Raw genomic sequence first — 9,816 nt, forward strand, 5'->3', positions numbered from 1 at the left:
GAAGAAATTTGGATCTGCAATCACCTAGATCTGAACTGGGGTTGTGAACAGAGCAGGATACAGGGCATACTTTGCTGTATTAAATAACTTGTACTCCGATCTATCTGAGCTGATTTGGTTGAAGAAAAGTATATTTAATCTGAGAATTTTTTTTTATGCCTCAAGAGATTTCATGCAAAAGTGGCACTTCCACACCATTTTTCTATTAGCATTCAGATCTATAGCAGCAGGGCTGCTATAGTGCAACAGTTAGTAGACCTGATTTCAGATTTCTACAAAAGTTGTATGGACCGAATAGCTTGCAATACCAAACGTTGCAGACCCAATTTTCAGGTCTTAGCAAGTGTTTGATATGCATCAGCTATACAGGTTTGAGCTTCAATTGTAGAGTTTAAAATCCTTAACCCAAGCCTAACTCAGGACTGGTTTTAGTTTATTTCAGATCCTTTTAAATTATTTTTCAGATCAGATCTGATTTCAGCCCTAAAGCATCACAGACTTGATTCCAACCTCAATGGATGTATATTGTAGTGTATACAAATGAGTGTGTATGAGATATCCAGCTCAAATCTGAATTATTATTTGTTAATTTCTCTGGACTAACAATACCAAAGACTTGTAGATCTGAACTCAACTAAATTGGGTCTGAATTCAGATGTTGCAATCGATGGATGTAGATAAAGGAACCTTGAATAAGATGATTGGTTTAAATCTGCTTTTAGTATAATCGGCTTCATTTATTCATGATAGGATGTAGGTTTTTGTATTCCAATAATTCACTTTACATTTTCAATGTGATAGGATTAGTTATTTATTTTCTTTTGTGAATATTGGCATTTTTATTGCTTTGACTTTAACAGTTTATGACAAGCAGACCTGAACTGGAAGAGATCCTTTACGACCCGGAGATTGAACGGACTCTCCGTGTCCGTTTGAGAGCTGCTAGGCAAGTCAGACAAGAAGCACAAGAAATGGCTGAACAAAGAACTATGAAGGATTATGCCAAGCCCACCCTCACCGGGACTGTCTCTAGCATTATCAGGCCAACTATTGCTGCCAATAACTTTGAAATTAAACCGGCCATAATCCAAATGATACAAAATATGGTTCAGTTTTGTGGTATGGCCCATGAGGATCCGAATGCCCATATTGCTAACTTCTTGGAAATCTGTGACACCTTCAAACACAATGGGGTAAGTGATGATGCCATCCGGCTGAGGTTATTCCCATTTTCTTTGAAGGATAAAGCCAAAGCTTGGTTGAACTCATTACCGGCAGGATCTATAGCCACATGGGACGAAATGGCTAGCCGTTTTCTCTCTAAATATTTTCCCCCTTCTAAAACTGCTAAAATGAGGAATGACATCACTACTTTTTTCCAGCAAGAGGGGGAATCTTTATATGAGTCATGGGAACGATACAAGGAGCTGTTAAGGAGAGTTCCTCACCATGGCCTCCCCATTTGGCTGCAAGTGCAGACTTTCTATAATGGTCTTACTGACTCAAATAAGACCATATTAGGTGCTGCAGCCGGAGGATCCATAAATAATAAAACTCCTGAGGTTGCCCATGCACTTATTGAGGAAATGGCAGCCAACAACTATCAATGGCATTCGGAAAGAACTCAAAATAGGAAGCAGCAAGGCTTGCATAATGTTGACACTTATACAGCACTATCTGCACAAATAGGAGCACTCAGTAAGAAAATAGATGAAATGCAGATAGCTGCCATGCATGTGCAGCCTCTTAATTGTGAATTGTGTGGGGGAGGCCACATCAGTACAGACTGCCAAGTTGGCAATCAGGTCAGACCATCTACTGAACAAGTTGACTATGTCAGCAATTCGTCAAGACAGCAGGGTTACCAGAGTCACCATACTTTTCATCCAGGATGGAGGGGACATTCAAACCAGTCCTGGCTAAATCAGCATATTTCCAAGCCGTTCCACCAGACTTATCATCAGCCTGAACCAAAATCCAATTTGGAGGAACTGATGACAAAATTTATAGCAGGTGCAGAAACTAGGTTCCAGAACCGGGAAGCCTCAATCAAAAACCTAGAAAACCAAGTGGGGCAATTGGCACAATTAATCTCTTCCAGACTGTCGGGAACACTTCCAAGCAACACGGAAGTGAATCCACGAGAGCAGGTGCAAGCTATTACCTTAAGAAGTGGAAAATAGTTGCCTGAGGTAGAAAAGAAGGATTGGGCTGAACCCAAGGCAGAAACAAGCTCTGGGACCTGACAACAGAAGACGGAACAACCAGAAGCACAACAAGGGATGCACCAATAACCACAAGTTCCATTCCCTAACAGGCTGAAGCAACAAAAATTGGAGAAGGAATTTGGTAAGTTTCTTGAAATATTTAAAAGTTTACATATTAATATTCCTTTTGCTGATGCTTTAGCCCAGATGCCACACTATGCAAGGTTTTTGAAGGAATTATTGGCAAACAAAAGGAAACTGGGAGATGTGGCTATAGTTGCATTAAATGAGGAATGTTCTGCTATCCTTCTGAACAAGCTGCCTCAGAAACTCAAAGATCCAGGGAGTTTCACTATTCCTTGTACCATTGGTAGTTTAAAAATTGAAAAGGCTTTATGTGACCTGGGAGCTAGCATCAATTTAATGCCATATTCTATCTTCAAGAAATTGGGGATGAATGAACCCCAACCCACTAGAGTGGCATTACAATTGGCTGATAGATCCATTAGACATCCTAGGGGGATCATAGAATATGTGTTAGTTAAAGTTGACAAATTCATTTTTCCAGTTGATTTCATTGTGTTAGACATGCAAGAAGATGTGGAGGTCCCGCTTATCCTAGGGAGACCTTTCCTGGCTACCGGGAAAGCAATGATTGATGTCCAACAAGGACAACTCAGCCTTAGGATACAAGATGAGGAGATAATTTTTAAAATGTCTGATGCTATGAAACATGCACCCTCTAGTGATGATTCTTGTTTTATGATTGATGCCATTGAATTGACAATTGATGAATGCTTCCAGGTAAGTAGAATAACTGATCCTCTTGAACTCTGCCTCCAGCAGGAAGAACTTGAAGAGGGAGAAAATGAAAAAATAAACCTCATGATAGCATACCTGAACGATAAGCCTCAATTCAAGGGAAAGGGGTTTCTTAAATTAGAGAACTTAGGCAAATTGCCTGGACCATCAGGTAAGCCATCACCCCAAGAACCCCCCACCCTTGAACTGAAGCAATTACCATCCCATTTAGAGTATGCTTTCCTTGAGGAACCATCAGATCTCCCCGTGATAATTTCCGCAGCGCTGAATCCCTTACAAAGAGAAAAATTATTAAGAGTGCTGCGGGAACACAAAAATGCTATAGCTTGGAAGGTAGAAGATATCAAAAGCATTAATCCATCAATCTGCACTCACAGAATTTTGATGGAAGAGGACAGCAAGCCTTCCGTTCAACCCCAAAGGTGCCTGAACCCCAACATGAAAGAAGTAGTAAAGGCTAAAATAATTAAGTTGTTAGATGCTGGGATCATTTATCCTATTTCTGATAGTTCTTGGGTAAGCCCTGTGCAAGTTGTGCCCAAAAAAGGGGGTACGACTGTTGTTCCAAATGAGAAAAATGAACTCATCCCTACTAGAACCGTTACCGGATGGCGTGTGTGTATTGACTATAGAAAATTAAATGAAGCCACCCGGAAGGACCATTTCCCTCTCCCATTTATGGATCAAATGTTGGAGAGGCTAGCCGGGCATGAGTATTATTGTTTCTTGGATGGATATTCAGGGTATAACCAGATACCCAATTGCACCAGAAGATCAAGAAAAGACCACTTTTACTTGCCCATATGGAACCTTTGCATACCGAAGGATGCCCTTTGGGTTATGCAATGCCCCAGCAACCTTTCAGCGATGTGTGATGTCTATATTTTCTGATATGGTTGAAAAATTTATTGAGATCTTCATGGATGATTTTTCAGTTTTTGGCTCTTCGTTTGATGCATGTTTGAATAATCTGGAACAGGTGCTTACTAGATGTAAAGAAACACATCTTGTGTTGAATTGGGAGAAATGTCATTTTATGGTGCAAGAAGGCATAGTGCTTGGACACAAGATCTCTCAAAGAGGTATATAAGTCGACAAGGCCAAGGTGGAGGCAATTGAAAAATTGCCAACCCCAACATCTGTTCATTCTTTGAGAAGTTTCTTAGGACATGTCGGATTCTATAGAAGGTTTATTAAAGATTTCTCAAAAATTTCCAAGCCATTATCTACCTTGCTTCAGAAAGAAGTGCCTTTTGAATTTTCAACTGAATGCCTTCATGCTTTCAACATCTTGAAAGACAAATTGATCCATGCACCTATCATGGTAGCACCAGATTGGACCCTCCCATTTGAATTAATGTGTGATGCGAGTGATTTTGCTATAGGAGTTGTTTTAGGACAAAGAATGAACAAACATTTTCAGCCAATTTACTATGCTAGCAGAACCTTGACTGGACCCCAACTCAATTACACCACCACAGAAAATGAGCTGATAGCAGTAATATTTGCACTTGATAAGTTTCATTCATATCTGATATTATCCAAGGTTGTTGTCCACACAGATCACTCGACATTAAGACACTTGCTTACCAAGCAAAACTCAAAACCAAGACTGATCAGGTGGATCATTTTATTGCAAGAGTTTGACATTGAGATTAGAGACTTGAAGGGTGCTACAAACCTGTCTGCTGACCATCTCTCCCGGTTGGACACGGTAAGCTCAAAAGAGGAGATAACCAGCAACATTCGAGAAGAATTTCCGGATGAGTAGTTGTACTCAATACAGAAATACTCATATCCTTGGTATGCTGATTTTGCTAATTATCTAGCTGCACAAGTCCTTCCTCCTAACCTTTCATATCAACAGAAAAAGAAATTCCTTTCTGATGTAAAATACTATCTGTGGGAGGAACCCTTTTTGTATAAATTGTGTGCAGATCAGATCATAAGGAGATGTGTCCCCGAGGAGGAGATGGAGTCGGTACTCCAATTTTGCCATGATAAAGAAGCAGGAGGTCATTTTGGAGCTAGTCGCACTGCAGCCAAGGTTTTGCAATCAGGTTTTTATTGGCCCACACTTTTCAAAGATGCCCATCGGTATGTGTCCACATGTGACAAATGCCAAAGATCGGGAAACATTTCCCGACGGAATGAAATGCCCCTTTCCAATATTTTAATCTGTGAAATCTTTGATGTTTGGGGTATAGATTTCATGGGACCTTTCCCGAATTCTTTTGGGAATAAGTACATCCTCGTTGCAGTTGACTATGTATCCAAATGGGTAAAAGCCATGGCTTTACCCACAAATGACTCAAGAAGGGTGGTACACTTCCTAAAGAAGCTATTCTCCCGATTTGGCACTCCGCGAGCTATAATTAGTGATAGGGGAACTCACTTCTGCAATAGCCAATTTGAGAGGTTAATGCAGAAATATGGAATTACACATAAATTAGCTACCCCTTATCACCCTCAAACCAGTGGCCAAGTGGAGTTGGCTAACAGGAAACTCAAAAGAATTCTGGAAAAGACCGTAGCATCCGCCAGAAAAGATTGGTCCATCAAATTAGATGATGCATTATGGGCATACAGAACTGCATTTAAGACACCCATTGGCATGTCCCCCTACAGATTGGTCTTTGGTAAAGCATGCCATTTACCAGTTGAATTGGAACACAAGGCCTATTGGGCTCTTAAATTCTTAAATTTTGACATTCAGGCCACAGGGGCTAAAAGGTGATTGCAATTGAATGAATTGGATGAATTCAGACTTACCACCTATGAGAATGCCAAAGTTTATAAAGAAAGAATAAAAAACTGGCATGATAAGAACTTGCTGAGATGGGATTTTTATGTAGGCCAACAGGTATTGTTATATAATTCCCGTCTCCGCTTGTTTCCAGGTAAGCTGAGATCCAGGTGGTCTGGACCCTTTACCATTTCAAAGGTTTTTCCCCATGGGGCTATAGAACTCACCCACCCGGTTTAGGGCACGTTTAAAGTAAATGGTCAGCGCCTGAAACCATATTTAATGGGCGGTACTGTACCCCCTCCATCCACTGTTTATCTTGATAACCAATAATCTCTTATGCTTGCTCATGAATAAGTTAAGGAATCTTTTTGTCATTTATCTTTTTAGAATATTAGTTAGTAAAATAAAGATCTTTTTTCTCAAAATTCCAATTCTTTAAGGACTCAGTTCATCATTTTCTTTTCTTCAGTTTGCTCTAGCAAGTGTGATCCCCTAACACTACGAACATTGAGGACAATGTTCATCTTAAGTGTGGGGGAGTGAGCCCGAGGCTAGGGTATGGGGGCTGAAACCATGCACCTCATTCACCCCAACACACATATGCAAGCAATGACATAACCAAAAAAGACTGGAACCCCTCAAGTTCATTACTATTTATTTGATGATTTTTTTTTTTAAGAAGGAATTCAATGAGTTGAGGGAGACTGATGTACTTGTTAAGTTTTTATTCTTGTGAATGACCCAATTTGATATATGCATGAGAAAAGGGGAGCTGAATATGCTTTTCAGCATGACTAGCCCTAACTATCTTCATGTGTATGGAAGCCCTTGATTTTATGGTTAATGGTCAAGAGAGCTAGTGCACATCTGAAGTGCTGATTCTTGAGGTTCAAAAGCCCAAATTGACTCCGCTATTTTGAGATGAATAGTAAAACTAGCAGTTCAGAACATGAGTCCTACCTCAAGTAAGTGACCAGTGTGAGATGGAGCATAAGATGCACTCACACCAAAAAAAAAAAAAAGAGAGAGAGAAAAGTGTGTGAGATGGAGCATAAAATGCACTCACACCGGAAAAAAAAAGAAAAAGAAAAGGGTGAGATGGAGCATAAGATGCACTCACCCTTAGAAATAAGTAATTGTGGTGACAACCGAGGTTCAAAGGGGCACTCTAAAGTTGAACTCTCCTTGAGATTTAGTTACATATGTGAAACTTAGTGAAATTTGATTATTAACCTTGACAATTAAGGAGCTGATTTATATATGAATTAGGAGTGAAGGCTAGACTGTGATGAAATTCATATTCTCCTTTCCTTGGATGTGATACATATCTTAAATGGTAATTTACAAGAATAAGAGTTGAGCACTTACAAAAGTTCCCCGACTACTCAATGCATTTCTATCTTAAAAAGTTCACCAAGTAAATGGTGAGAACAGAAAGGGGGAATGTTAAGTTTATGGCTGATGTCTTTGCTTGAGGACAAGCAAAAGCTTAAGTGTGGGGGTATTTGATGAACCTACAATTTATCTATATTTTATGAGGTTTTTGCATGAAATTTTATGCTGGTTTAATTAGATTTTGCCCTATTTTAGCTTGATTGCAAGAAAGATTTCAGGGGGAGCCAATTCAACAAAAAGAAGGCAAAAGCAAGAAAAGAAAGCCCAAAATTTATCAAGTTCAGTCCGGCCTAGCCATGAGAGCAAGGGAGTTTCATTCGGCCCAAGTAGTGGAAACTAACTCTTTGGAAAACCCAAGGGAAGAAGCCTAGCAAGAAGGAAATTTCGGCCCAGCCCATTTTCAGCCCAAATAACAGCCTAGAGTGTAGCCCACATGAGCTCAAAAGCAAGCTAAGTTGTAGCCCAAATAGCAGCCCAAAGGGAGCTAGGGGCGGCAACTCCTAGATGTTTCTTGAAAAGAAGGAGGGAGCACTCTAGAAGGTTCATGAGGGGTGTAATACACCCAATTCTAGAGACTTCAAGAAGGGGCAAGAGCCCCCTTGAAAAACTATATAAGGAGGCCTCTAGGAGGGGAGAGTTGTTCAATTGCTTGAGAGGAAGGCTCTCCCACTCTTAGAGGTTCGGCCACCTTGAGAGAAGAGAAGAGAAGAAGGCTAGGCGCAAGGAAGAAAAAGAAGAAGGGCTGAAGGAAGTTCAAGACAAGAAAGCTAGAAGGAGAAGGTGAGTTCGAATTGAGGGTTTGTGATTCAAAGATCTTTTGTAATAAATCATTTGTAGTTTCATTCTCTTTTGATTTGAATTCAGTTTCTTAGTTATATGTTCTTTCTTCTTTCTCCTTGTTTCCATTCTTCCTTGATGCATTTCAGCTTGTAAAATTTCAGTTCAGCAATCTAATTCTTTTTTATTCATTCAAATGGTCATGAATTATACTTGAAGTTTCTTGAATAAGGGTGTTATTGTAGAGTAATCCGGCCAACTAACCTTCAAAACTCATATCTGAATTCTCAGATCTGAGATTGCAAGATCTGAATTGCTTGAAAAAGAATTCAGATCTGAAATTTTCAGATTGGCCGAATTAATCTACAGCTTGGAATTCCTAGAGTGCTTGAGAGAGACTCTAGGAATTCAGATCTACTATTCAAGAACTGAATTGAGTGCAAGGTTAGAGATAACTTGCACAATTCAGTTGGTGATCAATTCAGATTTGAATTGATGCCTTAGAAGTGTTTGAAGAAATGCATGCATGGGGATTAGATTCTTGTTAGAGATAGAAGAACCGTCACTCATGCATAGGATGAACATGCGCTTGAGAGAGGCTGTTCATGACCTTGGGGTTTCACCAAACCAAGGCTCAATCATGATTTATTCGAATGATCCAAATTGATAGATTGCTGAATTCTGAGATTGATATTTACTGCTTACTCTTCTAACCTGATTTGAAGGCAATTGGGCCAATGATTTAGATAGATTTTAATTTAGGATTTCTTAGCTTTCATTAGAGTTTTGATTTATTTGTTGATCAGATAAGAAGTGCTCAATTTAGTATTGGTAATTGTTTCCTAAATCCTCGTGGGAACGATACTTCACTCACTACTTTATTACTTGAACGGCTAGTGCACTTGCTAGTGTCACAATGAGCCACATATCAAAGTTTCCTCGGATTATTCCTTTGGGATAGCTCGGGGAGCTGGGAGCTCGCATCGTGGCGAGCTGCTTTAGGGGCCTGTTACTTAGCTATACCGGACCACGATGCTGAGCTGTCTCTTATGTCGGGCCAGTGTCCATGTGTCGCTGTTTCATAGATCAGGTCAAGTCACCCTTCATCAATTGCCCCGCACTCCTCAGGCTAAGAGTATCGCCTTAGCGCGGGGAGTTTATGAAGCACGATGGGCTAATTTGACCGAAATTCAAACTTGATTGACTACCCAATTAAATCCGTTCACGGGAATCAAGAGATCTTCTATCTTCCCTGACTTTTCAAATTTCGAAAACGTGCTGAGGTGGCCTTTAATTCCGAACTTCGTGCAGCTGCGACTACCTCGATCGTGGAAGACGTGCTGCCAATCACCTTCGGTTTTCAGGAGGCATGCAGTCAGGAAATATGCGGACCGTTGGATCTGCTTCGATCTGGGCCATTAGTTTGAAAGGGCGGGGGATATAAATAGGGGCCCACCTCAGGCCCTACCTTCTTCCACGCCATCCTTTGGATTCTGAGGTCCCATACTTCACCTAGCTTTCTCTAGTTCTTCAGTCAGCTCCGTTCCATCTTACTCTAGTGAGTCCCAATCGCCGTCGGCCATGTCCGGGTACCCACATCATGCTTATCGCAGGGGTGATAGCCAGGATGACGATGCTCCCTCGAGCTCGGGGGGAGCCTGGGAGCGTAATCTGGAGGCTCAGGAAGCCTCTGGCGATACTGCATCTACTTTTAGGGGAAGGAAGCCTGATACCTTTGGCCCTTCTTTAATGACAGTGGAGAGACTCAGGTCTCTGATCCGCTATTTTCGTCTCCCTAGGGACCTGGTTTATAGCCTCCCTATTGGCAACTTCCCTTGGGAGCATGGTCCCAATGACATAGTAATT

The 9,816-nt window shown here is 40.8% G+C and overlaps 1 non-coding gene across 1 annotated transcript; it reads right to left on the reverse strand.

Moving 5' to 3' along the window:
- Positions 1–1,349: 1,349 nt before the first annotated feature.
- Positions 1,350–1,456, reverse strand: LOC148848900 (small nucleolar RNA R71). Its single transcript, XR_016101531.1, has one exon. It is a non-coding gene; the product is annotated as a small nucleolar RNA R71 (small nucleolar RNA).
- Between the last annotated feature and the right edge of the window lie 8,360 nt (positions 1,457–9,816).

The sequence above is a fragment of the Nelumbo lutea genome, chromosome 6 (genome assembly GCF_056320005.1).
Source record: "Nelumbo lutea isolate HS-2025 chromosome 6, American lotus-T2T, whole genome shotgun sequence".
NCBI lineage: Eukaryota > Viridiplantae > Streptophyta > Magnoliopsida > Proteales > Nelumbonaceae > Nelumbo > Nelumbo lutea.